A 16706-nucleotide genomic window follows, 5' to 3' on the forward strand; every position below is an offset into this window, starting at 1 on the left:
ATGTGTGGAATAAAAACAAAACTCTACCCAGAGTATAATGTATACTATCTATACCATAGGCTATGCGTGTGTATGACACACGTGCTATGAGCAATATATGACTCATAGTATGTTTGACACACACACTTACACATACACACAGACAAGATAATCATCTGGTAAATTTAATGAGGAAAAAAAACGCAAAAGAAGCTAAATTAGGAGTGGAAACTGCAGAAACAAAAATGTAGAAAGTAAAAAAAGACTTCCATGTCTTTTGGTATCCCGGGATCCACCACATTATCCATCTCCATCCTGCTTTGGGGGGGAATTTGCACAACCCTGGGATGTTGTAAACACACCAGTCCAGGAGTGGACTAGTACCAGTCCCCATCTGTGGTGTCGACCATAATAAACATTTTTTCTTTTTCTTAAAACAAAAATTCTAAGCCAGTAAATTTGACGATGTTGACGGCACCAATGATTTTATAGACAATAATTTATCGAACATTGAACAAATAGCAAATCATAATATATAACTGACATTTTAAAAGGTTTTAAAGAATGTCTTCATTCTATACATCATGACAAAATAATCTCTATATCCAAGTAATTAAAAAGAACCCTTATTGATTGGTTTCTACAAGTAATTATCTTCGCATGCGTGCAATGCACACGGCTGGAATATTCATTCATAGGCAGTCCTAAGATTCAAAGAACCCTGTGATTCTGAACCATCTTCCATTATAGACCTCAGGCTTACTTAGGCCACCTTTATGATCAGTTATGTTTTAAGAAGATTCTCCTGCCTCACATTTTAAGACTGAATGACTCATGAATAACTTTGAGATCCTAAATTAGCCAACCAACGTAACATGGGTCAGAAGAATATCCAGCAAAAAAGTACTTTAAGAATAAAAGATGTTAAGCTAATCTTTAAAAAAAAACTGAAAACTATCCAAAAGGGATGTATTTTATGAGGAAGTTATGTTATTATTCCAGAAGGAGATCATATTATCTTGTTTAAATTAGCCCCAACAGAAAGGTTAAGAACATATGAGAATATTCAGCATGACTCAATGATAGTGACTAACGTATTTGGGCTTATTTACTTATTTTAGGTTTGGTTTATTTGTTTTAGATTTTTACCTATTTGAATTTCTATAGATTACTGGCAAAAATAGTAAAAATAGTAACATTTAGCACTGACTGAGCATCCACAATATGCTAGGCCCTCTGTTAAGTGTTTTACAAGTATTGTCTCATTTTATCCTTACAGTAACACCACTAGGTAGGTATTGCTATTATCCTCATTTTATAGAAATGAAAATGGAGATATTCGTTTTTATGAAAATTCAACTTGTCTCAGCTATCATTATAGAGACTAGTTAGTTAATCAGCATTCAGCATGAACAGACGTGCCACTATCCCTGCCTTTGGTATATTTACAGTCTATCGAGAAAGGCATTAGGAAAAATAGTTGTGGGCAGACATCATCTAGTAAAACTCTCTTCCTCTGCTACATGGGAATCTGACCTTTTGTTAACACTCTAGTGTTCCCCTGGAAACCTGATAAGCATAGATTGTCAGCTATATAATTCAACAATATTACTTAAAATTACAGATGACCCCAAGTTGGGCAATTGCATCTGTACTGGTAGGAAATGTAAAGGACCTATGAATACATCATGGAGATGCCATATTTTGGGCTTTCCTAAGTGTGATGGCTCTTGTAATGTACCTTGTGGGAGCCCTATGTGCTGTGGTTCTAGAGTTACTAAAAGAAATACTGGCTTCTTTGGAGTGTGAGGCTATCAGTTCGGGGAGGCCTTGCACCTCATCTCGTTGTACCTGAGTGGCTGCTGGAAGGCAGGATGGGTCAGGGACTGCTTCAGGGACTCATTGGGAGAAGAGCTCTTGATGCTGCCCTGCTGACCAGCTGTGCTTCTTCAATATCCTTTTGTATAGATGGGCTCCTAGAATGTCTTGTGGTAGTCTGAATACTATTTATACCTAAGGGGACTCTAGTGAGTGTTTTGATAGGCAAGGTATGGATGTGGCTGGTGAGGGTAAGTATTTTGATTAGGAAAGAAAGAGAGGAAATGTCCAAGAGTGGAGGTGTAGCAGTCGAAATTCAAGCAAAACAAATTTAATAGGGTGTCAGGGAGGATCTCATGAAGAAGGTGGCCTTTTATAAAATACCTGAAAAGGGTAGATAGTGAATCACATGCAGGACACAAGTAATGGGGAATACAAAGTCCATGAAACTGTGAGGGCTGGCACTCTTTTGTTTCCCCACTTTTTCTCCAAAATAGATTATAGCACTTAATAAATAAATTAATGAATTTTTCCAAAGTCATATAGCTAAAAAAGAGAAAGAACTGGATTTAGGAATCTGGAAGCTGTGACTTAAGCTTGTCTTTATCTCCACTAGTACATCTGGGAAATCTAAAGAACAATGAAACACTCTCCACAGTTCAACAAGAATCAGCATTTGTTGGTACACAGAAGAACATAGCACTTTTTGACACCCTGAAAGTTATCCATTTGTTTGCCAGGGTGAGGTCCTGGTTCAGTTCAGCACCTTTTTGTATTCAAGAGTGTGGTTCACTACTGTGATATGCATGTGTCTGTTTTGGTGTCATCATGCACATGTTGTATGATTAATATCACATTTAGCATTTGTAATGTAAAACATATCAGAGTTAAAAAGATATAGTCTCCAATTTTACAACCATTGTTTTTCTGATTTGAAATTGAATTTCTGCTGCAAAAATTTTGAATTGAATCTTGAATTCTGTTTTAAGAAATAGAATGTACGCTTCTATAGAGAATATTGATAAGCCAGGTAAATTTCCAAAGAACACACATTCACCAGAATGCAAAGTATCTCTGTGTTTCTAAATTTTTACATGTTATGAATGTGATTTTTGGTATTTAAGAACTTGCAATTTTTTAAATTACTAATATAATTTCTTTGTATTATTTTTAAGTTAAAGCCTATGTTATACTAAGCACTGATGAGATAATAAATAAAATCATTATGCAAGCCAGTTTATATAGATCCATATATATTTAAAGATCTGTGCTGGGTTCACCATAGGTGTCCTGCAAAGACTAGGAAGGTCATTAATCTTTTTGGTAAAATAAAAGTCAAATGAAACATAAACAAATAATTCCTATCATGACCAATTCATAGATTTTACACTGATTGATTGATATGTCTATAGGAAGTTATCATTTAAGACATATAATCCAGATAAAACAAGGGCAGATTTTAATTTGAGAAATACTGGCTTTTAACAAATAAACCTTATTATCTAAGAGGTAATGACTACAAATGGTTGCTTTAAATGCCATGGCAGTGGGTCCATTATTTTTTGTGGATTAAATAATGAAAAGTCTCAAGTTCATGTTCTGAAAGCTGTCACCTTTCAGCTATTGCATACACCTCTTTGTCTAGAGGGCAAAGTGAACAACATCTCATATTTTTCTTAGGCACTGTATGAAAGCATTAATTTCCTTCTGCTGCTTGGACGGAACGCAGTGCTTTGGGGCAAGTCAATGCAAAATGATCACATTTTCGCTCGTCATCAATATAGCTGGTTGACAGTGGGCATCTATTTTTCATTCCAGCATCCAGTAAAATAAAATATGTGGATTTTCTTCAAAAGAGGTGCTTTTAGGAAACACAGATGAAAATAGCATTTTTAGCAAGCCACTGAGAAAGTTGGCTATTACTGCAACTCCCTGGCTGCAGAGACAGATGTGAGTCTGGCGTTTTCTTTTCTCCTCTTCTATCTCTCTCAATGGGATAATTTAAAAATCTGTATCTTTACTTAAGGAGTTGGCTATGAATCATAAATGACAGAATTAGTTTTTAAGGATAATATATTTAGTCTTTGCGGTGTCTCTGTGGACTCCTTGACTTCTAAACACCCATTATGTTTTAAGTGAAGAGCATAGATCTGCATTTTTGCTGAAAAAATGTAATTACTAAATTGCTGCAGGTCCATTTTTTTTCTAAGTCATGAATTTCCTACTCATGAGAGTTTCTAAAAAATGAAAAAGCTAAATTATAGAAAATGTCTCAAATTGCAGTTAGCTGATTTTGACGGCAAAGCAATGGATATTTGATGTTGAAGTTGAAATGTTAGACTGCCTGGAGAAAATGACTAACAAAAAAATCTAACTTTCATAAACTCCACATTATAGGATTCTGTGAATTTCACACTCATACCAAAAAGGTATATTTTACTTGTTCAAATTCTACAAAATTTGAACCATTTAAGGTTAGGAAAATGACTCATCAAAAACAGAAGGGAAGGAAAAGAGGGAGAAAGGGAGGGAGGGGGGAAGAAAAGTTGGGAAAAAAGGGAGGGAGGGAGGGAGGAGAGAAGAAAGGGGGTTTTAGGGCTGGCTGATTCCGAGTGCAGAAATTGCTTTGCTTCTGTAGCCCTGGATTCTCTCACTGATATATGGGTCAAATTTTCAGCAGTTTTTGTCAGGGTAGTTTTCATTTGTAAGTGAGGGAGAGGATTAAAAGTGATGGTTCTTATTTTGTTTCGTAAGTGTCCTGTTTGTGTAGGTTTGCAAACAGCACAGGGCTCATGGGGTCATGAGTGTGTTTTAACCACCAGAAGAGAGTATTGAGAAGATCTCCTGGAACAGACTTCTGTAATTGTTTATCATTCAGTTACTTGGCACCCTTGGTTCCCTCGGTAATCCTTTCAGCTTGATTGGTTTAATGTCTAGGTACCGACTGATGATATTGTGCATCTTGACTGATTTTAGAGTAACAGTTTGGAAGTGAAACATCATAATTGGTTTCCAATTCAATGGAGTCACCACAATTTAAAACATTATCTTTTGTTATTTGTAAATAATACACGAGCACATTATGCTGATAAAGGAGTCAACCAATAAATGCCTATATGGAGTTAAACACGAAAACTGCTGTTTATGTGCTCCCTGCAGCCTCAAGACTCTTTAGAGTTCAATATTTCTTCAATAGTGTCTTTACCTTTCCAGTTCTATTTCTGTACACTTATAAACCTTTATATGCACCCACAGCTAGTTTTGTTTATTGAAAAATATAGGATCATATTGCATGTTGTATTCATTTTCTCTTGCTACAAAACAAATTACCACAAATATAATGCCTTATAATAATATAAATTTATTAGCTCACACTTAACATAGCTCTGAAATTATCTTTGGGGTCTCACAGGCTGGAATCAAGATGTTGTCCAGACTTAGTTCTTATATGGAAACTTGGAGGAAGAATCTGCTTCCCAGCTCACTTAGGTTTTTGGCAGAATCCATTTCCTTGCAGGTGTAGATCTGTGATCCTTGTGTCCTTGCTAGCTATTGGCCAACGGCTGTCCTCAGCTACTGGAGGCCACCCAGATCTTTTGACATGGCCCCCCTCTAACTTCAAAGCAGCAATGGTATTTCAAGCTCTTCTCATGCTTCAAATATCTCTAACTTCCCTTCTGTTCTCAGTCAGGAGAAAGGTCTGCTTTTAAGGGTTTATGTGATTACATTTGAATCACCTGGATAATCCAGTATAATCACTTTCTTTTAACATCAACTGATTAGTAGCATTAGTTACCTCTGCAAAGTCCCTTTTGCTTGGCAAGAAAACGTATTCCTGGGATGTAACACCAGGGCAAAGTGATTATGGGGTCCAAAATTCTACTACCACACTTAAATTTTTGTGCAATTTGCTTTTTTTTGTTTTTTTTTTAACTTAGCAATATGCCTTTGAAATCTATCTGTAGATCTGATGTTTCTATTTTTTCCTTTTTTATGGCATCACTATATTTCTTCCATAGCATGGATATAGCATAGAATATTTAGTCATTTCCCTACTTGTGGAAATTTTAGTTAGAACGTGTTTAGGTAATAATATGATATGAGGCAATGTAGGTTAGTGGTCCAAAAAAACCCTTAGATTTCTGAAATTTAATTGCCTGAGTCAATTAGTGGTTCCAGTACTTTAGTTAGTGTGTGAACTAAATCAGCTATTTGACCTCTTTGGACTTTATATTTTGCTTGTTTATGGATAAATACTATCCATTTCACACAGTCAGTTGGGGGATTAAGTACCATAATAGAGGTAAAATTGTTTTCCTGACATAAAATATGCACTGGCACAATGTAAGTCATTACTGTGCCATATAAGCACGAGTATTTCTAGGATGTAATTTCCTAAAAGTGGGATTTGGATCAAAGACAAATACACTTATTTTTCTAAGTGTAGAAAAATAAGACCAAATTGCTTCTTGATAAGTACATCCCAGGATGTACTTTTACAATGTAATTGCGGGATATAGTCATGAGCAAAACAGCGTGGTTCTTGCTCATTGAATTTACAGTTTAATAATTTGTCAGTAAATTAACAAGATAAGCAAAAAAAATTTAATTATAAATTGTGATTAGTGCTGCATAAAAAGGAACAGAGAATCAAGGAAGTATATAACAGGGAACCAGATCTTGTCCAGAAAGTCATTATCCTAAAGATAATGTTAATTTGGACTAACAAATTAAGGGTAGAAGAAAGATGAGTTTACTTCTCAAAGGAGATAAAATTAGCAAGGCTTCCTATTAAGTTGAATATAGATGTAATAATAATATCATCATCATCATAGATATGCAAGGAAATTATCAAAATAACTAGGTTTTTACCTTGTAAAACTATATAGTTAGTGTCAGTCATTGAGATAAGTGAAATTAGAGCAAGTGCAAGTTATGAGGGGAAGATCATGCTTTTGAACGTAGGTAGTCACATTGAATTTGAGGAGCATCTGAGGCACCAAAGGAGAGATGTCAAATATACAGTAAAATATACAGAACTCAGAAGAGGCTTAGGCTACAAATAGATATTTTGAAGTCTTGGTTTTGAGGACTTAATTAAGCCATAGGGATGGATGACATATCATGTTGCTCTTTACAGACTAGAGCTGTACCATTCGATATAGGAAACACTAACTGCGTGGGGGCTATTTAGCACTTGAAATATGGTTAGCCTGAACCTGAAGTTATTCCAGATTTCTAAAACTTAGTAGGAAACAAATTATGCAGAATATCTCATTGATAATTATTTATATTGATTGCATCCTGAGATGATAATATTTTGGATATATTGAGTCATTAAAATTATCTCATATGTTTCTTTTGACAATTTTGTTGTAGCTACTAGAACATTTAAAATGATACATGTACCATTTGTGACTAATATTATACTTCTAGTAGATAATGGTGCTATAGTAACAAAAGAGTGCCTATACTTGACTTTGAAAAAAATCAAATATGTATTTAATGTCTTGGTAGAGAATGCTTATCTGCAAATGATATTGTGAAAGAGCAATCAGAGTGCAAGAGAAAAATCATACTTACCTAGAAGCAAAGAATATAGTACATTTTGAGACAAAATATTGTTCTTCATTGAGTATTGCTTAGAGGTCAAGAAAGGTATAATTGAAACATATTCATTGGATTTAGTGACTAGGGATTTTTATGGAGGTAGAGACATTTATGTTGGTGGAGAGGGATGAGGTGGGGTCATGAATGAACAGAATGTAAAGATTTCAACATTAGGAGGGCAGACAAATCTTAGAAATTTGGTTTTAAAGGGGAAATGGGATGAAAAGACGTGTTTTTAAAAACTTTTTTTTTTAAACTTAAAAAATTTTTTTTTTGGCTGCGTTGGGCCTTTGTTGCTGCGCGAGAGCTTTCTTCTACTTGCCGCAAGCGGGGGTTACTCTTCATTGCGGTGTGTGGGCTTCTCATTGCGGTGGCTTCTCTTGTTGTGGAGCACAGGCTCTTGGCGCACGGGCTTCAGTAGTTGGCACTGCGTGGGCTTAGTAGTTGTGGCACGCGGGCTGTAGAGCACAGGCTCAGTAGTTGCAGCGCACAGGCTTAGTTGCTCTGTGGCATGTGGGATCTCTCCGGACCAGGGCTCAAACCCGTGTCCCCTGCATTGGCAGGCAGATTCTTAACCCCTGCACCACCAAAAGATGTATTTTAATATGAAGAGACTTGAACATGTTTAAAACCCAAGGGACTGATCCAGAAAAGAAGGAAAGGTTCCAGGTGCAGGAAGAAGTAGAAATAATGGATAGTGTATAGATTCTGTGAAGTAGAGGAAGACAGACTTCCTACCAGAGCACTCATCCCATTGAAAAAACTGTGTGTTTATTTATCTGTATCTATCATTAGACTGTAGCTCCAAGAAGATATAAACCATATCTTTTTCCTTGTCTAGTTGTCAACACCTATTATGAAATGTAGGTGTTTCAAGGTGTATTTACTTCTTCAAAGTATATTTACTACCTGAAGAAAACTCAATTGCTGAATATATGTACATTTGCTATGTGGATTATGATCGCAATGAATCTTCTTAAATGTGAGATTGAGAGAATTCTGGGAGTTTGTAATGCACAATGGGGAGAAAGAGGAGGAGGGCATTGGCATCATTATGTTTATATATGATTATTTTTTCATATCTACATTCTATCTACAGACCCCATGGATGCCTAGAACAATGGAAATTGGGAAGCTTAGTAGAAATATATTAATACCAGGGTAGGGCCTGCCATAGGGTCAATGAAAAAGAAATGAACAAAACCCAAGCTGCCTACCCCTGCACTCCTTCAACTCTAGGCAGTTGGTATTAGTAGGCTTCTTGATATCCACTATGGCTCTATTGTAGGCCCTAGCTAGGTTAAATCATTCTGTATCTTTCCATTTTAATAATGTCTCCTAGTCAAGCTGCTGCTATTCAAGCCATGTATATGCCAAAGTTGTCTGCTAGGACCAAGCTACCCATAAATCTAAATGAATATGAGAAAGATTTATTGTTTGGGAATGATGTAATGATTAGACTTTCCTCATTTTCTCCTTCTCTCACTTACTGCATATTCCACTTCTCCTGGTAATATATCTTCTCTGTTAGTCTTAGTTAGACATGATGGAAACATACAAAGTCCAGGAACTATGTTGTCTGAACAGTGGTCTCAATGTTATAGATCATATACTCATTGTTTTCTAGAAAATGAATTTGGAAGAAATACAAGAGAGTTCAAGAGATGCTATATTTTAAAGAGATAATATTTAATGAGAACTTACATTTTCCAAAAATTGATGTAAGCATTTTAGAGTAATAATTCATTTCATCCTGAAACCAACTTTGGGGGTAGATACTGTCCTCATTGTCATTATTAGCATCATTATTATCCTCATTTCATGAATGAGTAAGGAAAGACACAGAAACTAAAACTGAGATTTGAGCCCAGATACTCTGACTGTAGCTCCCTAACTTGTATCACCTAAGTTCTTCAGATCTGCTATAGCCAGATGGAAATAAGCATTTAGTAGTTATACTCACATAATAACAGGGAGTCAGTGATCTTATGAAGTAGGTTAAAGGCATTAAAATATTATTTTAAACTATAAAGGAAAGAAAGATAGGTAGGTGGAACATTGCCTTCAGATCTGTTCTTAAATACTCACCTTTCCAACATGGAAGTGTGGCTTTATGAACAAGTTAAACCTCTGTTAGTCTTGACATTCTCCTCTGTGAAGTCAGTTGGACTAACTGTCAATAAAGTCATTTGGAGTCATAAAATGATGGAACTCTTGAATATTCTTGGACTATACCAATTAATAGATTTCACATTTAAAATAATTATCTTAGCAAGCAGGCTACGAGATGGTAAATGACGAATATGTAAGTGGAAAAGGACAGTATCTCACATTTGCAGTGAAATTTTTATGAGAGAAATCTCTTTAATTTTCCTTCTAAAACATTTTTAGCAAGGATGATGGATGACTAATAAGATGTTAATTGTTCATGTCTACTGATTAGGAAACTTACGAAGGGTTTTTAGAGCATTGATTTAATAAGGAATGACACTTGAATCTTTACCCATAATTAGCTTATTACATTTGGCTGCTGTTTGAATCTGTGCTATGGGAATGATTTAAAGAGATTAATCTTTTTCAAGGACCAAATAAGCACTGATACGTGACCCTAGAACACCTTCCAAACTCACTGAAACAATGATGATAGTGATTCTGTATGGTATATTGATACGTTTGTTAGGTTAAGGGGAGAAGCAAGAAATCTAGAGCTTTTAAGGTAGATCATAACTTCTCAATATCAGTTATTAAAAGGTTGCACAGTAACAGCCTTTATGCCTCTCTGAATGGGGAAAATTTCATGGAGCTGAACAGTGGAAAATCCATTTTTCAGTGTGTACATCAAAAAAGAAGCTGTTCTGTTCTTAGCCAAAACTTGTTGGATATAAACCCTCCTTTCATCTCAGATTGACAGAGAACTGCCAACAACAGAGGAAAGAGAATAAAGTGAGAGTGCTCAGCTTAGATAAAGAAAACTGCAGACATATTTTCAAGAATAATTTGACAAATACTTGTGTGCCTGATACCCAGCTTAAGAAATAGAACATTATGAGCAGAATTAAGGTCTCAGTGTTGCCTGAGGTTGGGGTATATTATTTTCAGGCATATCTTTATACTTCTCCTGCATATTCATGTATCCTTAAACAATATACGTATGTTTTCTCATTGTTGGAATTTGATGGAGCTTAATAAGTGACATTTTGTCTTTGCTTGAATTCAGAACCAGTTGAGAACAGATTAAGAGGCTGGGTAGGTAGAGATCACTTGATATCTGGTTAAGAGGGTGAGGCTTAGTTGTGCAACAACAATGAACTCTTGAGTTCTGACTTCCAGAGTCAGAGTAACCTTCTCATTGCCTAGAAGGACAGAACAATCGCACACCTTGCTATATGGAAGGAAATGGTACTGCCCGTGGGAGCGGATCAGAATTAATCTCTGTGAATTCAGCTAACTCCCAAGAAGGGTATCTGCAGAAAGAACACAGGAATCACCAGGGAATTTCTTTGTCCATAACTAGCGAGGGTTTTCACCACCTACTTCCAATAAGGAGGGAGCGAAAGGTGACTTCACAGACCCACTGTATAATAATATTAGTTATTGCAAAAATCTATGTATAACTGAAAGTTCTAGTAAAGTAGACAGAATTTTATTTCAGGTTATAGGCTTAATAGTTATTCTTTCCCATCTTCAGGAAATTTTATTTCTTGAGATAGTATTCTGTGACTGGATTAGTGAACTGAGTGGACCCGGTATGACTGGTAGGGACAAGATTCTTCAGTCTGAAGTTGGAGAAGGCAAATGTTTAGGGTTGCTCACAAAATTCTGTCCTATGTGTTTTACTGATATTTTTGCCTTACTGTGCTACATGGTCGGGCTGGATAACTCAGAGTCAAACATATTTATTCCTTGCAACGAAATTAATTCCACAAACCTAAAAACAAAATAATGTTAATCTGTTTGAAAGTATACATTGGAACATTAATTAAAAATAAGAACATATATTATATGTTATATATAACATATATATGTTATATAATATGAACATGTTATATGGATAGGTTGTGCATTAATTCAAAATAAGAAAATGTATATAAATATATGTCCTCAACTTACCACTACATGCATAGCTTTTGAATATTTGCTTAGTATTGAATAAAAACTCCTCTCTTTCCCACTGTTTCCACACCACTCAAAGTTAGTTTAATTGAGCTGCTGAAGGGTTTTGACTTATGGCTTATTTACCTTCATAAAAACCAGGTAAACTTACTTTCTCCCATGGCCTCAAATAATACCTGAAACACCAAGGGACTTTCTATTTATCCTGTATGGTTCGTCCCTTGTTTGCTTCATAAAGTGAATTGTTAACACTGTTTGAAGGCTATTCTTGGGTGTGGTATCTTGGAATCATCTAGTTCGATGCCCCTCTATGTGGATGTAAATATACCTGGGTATTTATTCATCACTATAAGACAAAATAAGAAATAGAACTAATCAAAAATCAAATTGAAGTATCACTCAAAGGAAAGGCTACCACATTATATCTATATAGCTTTCATAAACATTCTCTCATTTGAAGCACACAATAGAATGAGTACATGTTACCATTACCTTCATTTTACAGAGGAGGGGGCTAACAGGGATTTGTTCAAGTTGAGGTAGTCACAGTTTTTACCCCCAGCATAGAGATGAACAAGCTGAGGCACAGAGATTTAAATGATTTATCCAATGTTACACAGCTGGAAAGGAAGTTAGGAACCCAAGTAGTCTGACTTTGGCATCAGTGTTCATAACCGCTACACTGTTTGAGAGGAGCAATGGGAAGACACATTTCTTTATTCAAGTCAAATTATATTTACTTACACTGAAAAACAGCTCTAAAGCATCAAAATCTAGTGACTTTTCTCCTCAAGCGTCACTTTATTTAATTCTACTAAAGCGTTTGATGCCTTTGGACAAATTCTCTTCTTAAAACATCCTGTCCTTGGCTTCCACGTTGAGGAAAATAATCTTATATTTGTATACTGTTTTACAGTTACTTTTATGTACACAATTTTATTTTATGTATATATAACTTGAGCTATGTTAGGAAAATTTTGTGATTACAGTCATACAGATGAGGAAATTAATGCACAGAGATACTCAATAACTGGCTCACAGTTGCACAATTGTAAGTGGAGAAACCACATCTAAAACTGCTACCTTAAATACTTGGTCATGTACGGTGTCCATTATAAAATGTTGCCTCCTTAAATTTTTTTTCCAACTGAATGAATTAGATACTCTTAAAGTTAATATTTATTTTACTCATATTGAACCATCCCTAAATTTGTTCATTATGATTGGATTTTACTGAGGTTGAGTTTAGAGTAATTGTCATCTAATATGAGTAAAGTATCCTGTGTTTATAGAGATCAGGAATGTATGGCTTACTACCAAAAAAACAGGATATATTATATACTATAATATATGCAGATACCACACTTAGAGATGTGGTATCTGTGTATATTAGAAAGAATAGCATAATTTATTCATGAGATTCTCTGTGTACAAATGTAATATTGGCAATGCGTAATTTATTTCTTAGTCTTCCTGATGACTTTATAACAGCCTACTGCCATCTACTGGGTTCTGTTCAGAACTGTCATGTTAATCACCAGATTAAAACTAAGTTTTTATGAGTTTAGAATCTGATAGCTTGATATTGAGATTTAATTGACTTTTAACCTTGCTTTACATTATAGGTTCTGAAATTATTTAATGGAAAACTGGTTTAGTTCTTATTTAGTATAAATTATCATTTTATCTCGTAGGAAAATTGGAATTCAAATCTCACCACTGGATTACCTTTAATATCATCACTATGATTCTTGTATTCCTATCAACTATTTTTTATTTGTTTTATTTAAACCTTAGATTTCAAAAGTTTTGTCAAAATTTTCTTATTCTTCTGTATTTTAAATTATATATGCTATGGTTACTTCCTCTATTTAAAGTGGGAGATAAAGTCCTAAACTAGCCCAAATCTCCAACAATTCTTCACCTCTAATGAATTAACAATAATAGTATGTAATTTTACTTTATTCAAAAAATAAGTACTGTTATAAATAGAATTGTTGATTTTTTTGTATACAGAAACATAAATCATTCACTGGATACAAATTACTATGAGTTTTTAATCAAATTCTCCTGATAAAATTTAACTAATTTCAAAGTTAGAATTTTGTTTTTATTTACATTCTGTAAGTGTTATTTTGTGTTTAAACTAGGATTAGAAGTCTGATCACATTATATATAAGAATGTAATTTATTCATTGATCAGGTATATTAGATAATATAGAAATATTTGTTACTACTTGTATATTTTTTTCAAAGCACTTCCTTGTACCTTCTTTCATAAGTAATAACTAACATAAAGAAAATGTTCTCCAAAATTACTAATAATTGGTACTGATTTTTAAATACCTAGCTATAAAAAAACTTACTTCCAGAGGGTACTCTGATACTACTTATAGTCCAACTCATAAGCATGATAGAGCCCACAGTATAATAAACTATGATACAGACAAAGTGCTCCAAAAATAAGTTTTAAAATAATATCTTCCGGGCTTCCCTGGTGGCGCAGTGGTTGAGAGTCCGCCTGCTGATGCAGGGGACATGGGTTCGTGCCCCGGTCCGGGAAGATCCCACATGCCGTGGAGTGGCTGGGCCTGTGAGCCATGGCTGCTGAGCCTGCGTGTCCAGAGCCTGTGCCCCGCAACGGCAGAGGCCACAACAGTGAGAGGCCCGCGTACCGCAAAAAAACAAAACAAAAACAAAACAAAAAAATAATATCTTCCCAGATGAAATTGCTTTTTTTATAGCTATATTAGAATGCTTCTCTCAAGTTGCAGAGAAACCATGACTGAAACCATTTTGTAGGAACAAAATTGGGAGCAGTAATGGAATAAAAATAAAAAAATAAATTATAACAGTATTGGTATGAAGATTTAGAAGGGAAGTGAAATGCAATATTTCAGGTACTATTAGTAATTCCATATGTGACTTGTGTGGCAAAATATGCATAGCAAAGTGATATCACCCTAAAGAACTTCCTTTGCAAAAGCCTTTGTATCATCACTCATTCCTCCATTTCTCCTTAACGCCGCAGGTAATCATTTACCGGGAATGTGTTGCCTCCTACTTTCTACGCTTTCCTTTTCTCCTTGCTGCTGGCCGTCTTTCCATGTTACTATTGATGTTGCAGTAACTTTCTGATTGGTCTCCAGTCCTCCAGCTTTCTATTTCTCCAGTTCATTTTCCCCATGGCCCAAAGCTAAAGTTGAAGAAAGAAAGGAGGAAAGGAGTTAGGACTGAAAGTTTGTCATATGCCAAATACTTCTCTGAACACTTTACCCAAATTTTCTCAACCCTTGTGAGATAGACTAGTCCCAATTTGCAGGGCATGAAATTGAGTATTAAAGAATTTCCACAGCTAGTCTAAGTTTACATGGCTAGTAAGTGTCAGAAACAGGATCCATTCCCAAGTCCCCATTCCATCTGTCCCAGACTAGACAGATGAGAAGGTATGTACATTGTCATATTTCAACATCACTTTATACCTTAATAATAATATCAATAGTTTATATAGTTAACCCTTGAGTAATGCAGGGCTTAGGGGCACTGACCCTTCATGCAGTCAAAAATTGATAAATAACTCATAGTTGGCCTTCCCTCTCTGTGGTTCCTCCATATCTGCCTGTGGAACTGCATCCATGAATTCAACCATTGTGTAGTACTGTAGTATTTACTGTTGAACAAAATCCACCTATGTGGACCTATGCAGTTCAAACACCTGTTGTTTAAGGGTCAGCTGTACTTACACAGTACTTTCATCTTACCAAGCATTCTTTTTTTTTTTAACAAAAACACCTTTATTTTGTCTTCAAAGAACAAACTGTTCTTCTTTTTCCAACATAATCATGATTAACTTACAAAAACAGGCATTTACAATGCATCTTCAAAGCATTTCCCTTTAACAGAAAACTTGACTTCACAGACTACAAACATTAAAAGGTTAAAAAAAAATTCTATTTTGTTGTCATTATAAAACAAAACAGAATCTAGCATAAGTCAAGGAAATCCATTCATACTTCAGGTCCTTCTCCTCCAGGAACCAGCATTGTTATATTATTTCCATTTAGCAAAATTTGATCTAATTTAGTAATTCTTCTTCCTTCTGGTGTGATTTCAAAAGTCATCAAATCCCAGAAGTGTGCCAACAATCTCCTTATCACTCTTCATCACAATGTGAATCCTTGATCCTATACACTTGTCCACAAGCTCTAGAGGGAGAAGCTGTGACGGGTTGGTGGTAGCGTTAGCCACCATGGCTATGCCGGAAGTGGTCTGCCCAAGCATTCTTTAATATTTTAAGTATAGTAACTCATTTAATCTTAAGGATAACCCTATCAAGTAGGTACGACTATTATTCCCTTTTTCCTGATGAGAAAATAGGGCATAGAAAGTTAAACAGCATGACCAGTATTAGAAAGTAAGTATATAGTAGAGCAGGGATTTGAACCCATGTGTTTCAGTTACAGAGTCCATGATCTTAACCATGGTACAAGATCTGGTTGTTGCTTTGAACATATTTTTTAACTTGAAACTTGAACAGTCTAATGATTGTGTGTGGAAAAATATTTTATGGATTAAATATAAAATGGAAATAAAAATGATATTGAGGTCTTATAATTAAAGGTCAAGTAGGAAAATAAATTTTACCAATTATCTATTTAAGAATTGTGGAAACTTGAGAGGGACTGAAGCCCTTTTAAAATCTCTCAACTGAGTGGAATTAGGATAAAGAAAAGCTTTGAAAATATAGAGGGAAAAGGTAATTATGGGACTAACAAAATATGTCATGCTTAAGAAAACTGAAGAAATAATGAAATCAAAGTTATATTAATGTTCGTACAAATGGATCATTTTTTCCTGGTTTGAAAAGAATCTTAGTCATAAAAATACTGTTTAAACCTTGCCCACTTTGACAAATAGTAAAACTTCACATTGTTTTATAGATTTTCAAACTTAGCTGAAGAATAGTATCATTTTTAACCTAGTCTGCTGTGAACTGAATGTTTGTGTTCCCCAAAATTCATATGTTGAGACCCTAATCCCCGATGTCATGGTATTTGGTGTGTGGCCTTTGCGTCATGAGTGTGGAGCTTTCACAGTGGGATTTGTACCCTTTTAAGAAAAGATAGGAGAGATCTTGCTTGCTTTCTCTATCCACCATATGAAGACACACCAGGAAGAGGGCCCCC

At 35.2% G+C, this 16706-nt stretch overlaps 1 pseudogene; it reads right to left on the bottom strand.

The window, feature by feature from the left end:
• Positions 1-15497: 15497 nt before the first annotated feature.
• LOC132424014 (U6 snRNA-associated Sm-like protein LSm5 pseudogene) lies at positions 15498-15771 on the bottom strand (annotated as a pseudogene).
• Positions 15772-16706: the final 935 nt, after the last annotated feature.

Source organism: Delphinus delphis, chromosome 4 (genome assembly GCF_949987515.2).
Source record: "Delphinus delphis chromosome 4, mDelDel1.2, whole genome shotgun sequence".
Classification (NCBI taxonomy): domain Eukaryota; kingdom Metazoa; phylum Chordata; class Mammalia; order Artiodactyla; family Delphinidae; genus Delphinus; species Delphinus delphis.